Below are 1,532 nucleotides of genomic sequence, written 5' to 3'. Positions count from 1 at the left end.
GTTCAAGCATTCATTCAGAAAACAAAAAGTATAGCCACCACATCAAAATAATTAAGCTAATTTCAAGATAAATTTTGAAACTATGTACTTCTTATTCTTTTGCAAATAAAACATTTTTTTATTTAAGAAAGATGATAGATTCATGGATTCATTCATAGCTTTAAGGCATAGACTCTAAACACTAATAATCATGTAATATAAATAAGACATAAAATAAACATAAGAGCAGATAAATAATAAAAGAAAAGAAATTAAAGACATAAAAATAAATGACTCTAATACTAATGCTTATGTAACTCTTAAAATAGGTTTCTAATAATAAAAGTTAGCACAGAGTTAGGACTCAACAACTTTGATTTTAAGGGGTAGGTGCTCCTTCAATTTGTGGGACGTCCAACTCTTCAAGGGATAGCTTCTGACGCTTTAGCTCCTGTATTTCACGCCCTTGTTTCTCTTGTTCTATGAGCATTTTGCAGAGCATGCTGTTTTGATTCTGCTGCTCTTCTTTGAGTTTATTCACAACTTCTTGCAGCTTGGTAACAGATGCTTCTAAGTGGGCCCAATAGTCAAATTAGGGAATTTCTGGGAGGAGCTCATGCGCCCCCCTCTTGATGAGGTTATCTTGAATTTGAGGTCCATCTATCACTTTTTTGGTGATTGGGTGTTCAACTGTGATATATTCATCTACACCCATCTGTACCCTGCATCCTTGCATAACAGACTAATCAAGCTTGGGTAGGCCAATTTGGCCTCAGTGGATTCCTTGTTTGCAAACATGTAAATTTCAACAGGGATCAGCTGATGAATTTCTACCTCCTTTCCCAGCATAATATAGTGGATCATCACTGCCCTCTTGACAGTGACTTCAGATCGGTTGCTGGTTGGGAGTATGGAACGCCCAATGAAATCCAGCCATCCGCTAGGAACTGGTTTGAGATCTCTTCTCTTTAAATAGTTTGGGACACCTTTCAAATTGGTAATCCACTTGGTTCCAGGGAGGCATATGTCCTCTAGAACTTGATCTAGCCTTTTATCCTTGGCCATTCTCCTGTTAAAGGACTCTGGATCATCTTGTAGTTGAGGAAGTTTGAGAACTTCTCTCACTTTGTCAAAATGGAAGTAAATAATCTTCCCTCTAACCATAGTCCGAAAGGAGTAAAAAGCAGTTCCCTCTAATCTTTGCTTTTCTGTCATCCACAGATTTGCATAGAATTCCTAGACCATATTTCTTCTAACATGTATCTCAGGGTTAGCCAGGACTTCCCAGCCCCTGTTTTGAATCTGCTCTTGGATCTCCGGGTATTCATCTTCTTTTAAATTGAACTTAACTTCCGGGATCACTGATCTTCTGCACATAATTTTGAGGTAATGATCTGCATGTTCTTTGGTGTAGAAGTTCTCATGCATCCAACGTGGTTTTGGATTGCTTTCTTTCTTGTCTCTTGAAGCGGTTTGTCTTCCTTTGGGTGCCGTGAGATTGGTTTGTTTTAACTCAGGGATCATAGAAATCACACCAAACTTAGAAACTTGCT

Source organism: Arachis hypogaea, chromosome 16, assembly GCF_003086295.3.
Source record: "Arachis hypogaea cultivar Tifrunner chromosome 16, arahy.Tifrunner.gnm2.J5K5, whole genome shotgun sequence".
NCBI lineage: Eukaryota > Viridiplantae > Streptophyta > Magnoliopsida > Fabales > Fabaceae > Arachis > Arachis hypogaea.
This window is presented reverse-complemented; position numbering follows the sequence as displayed.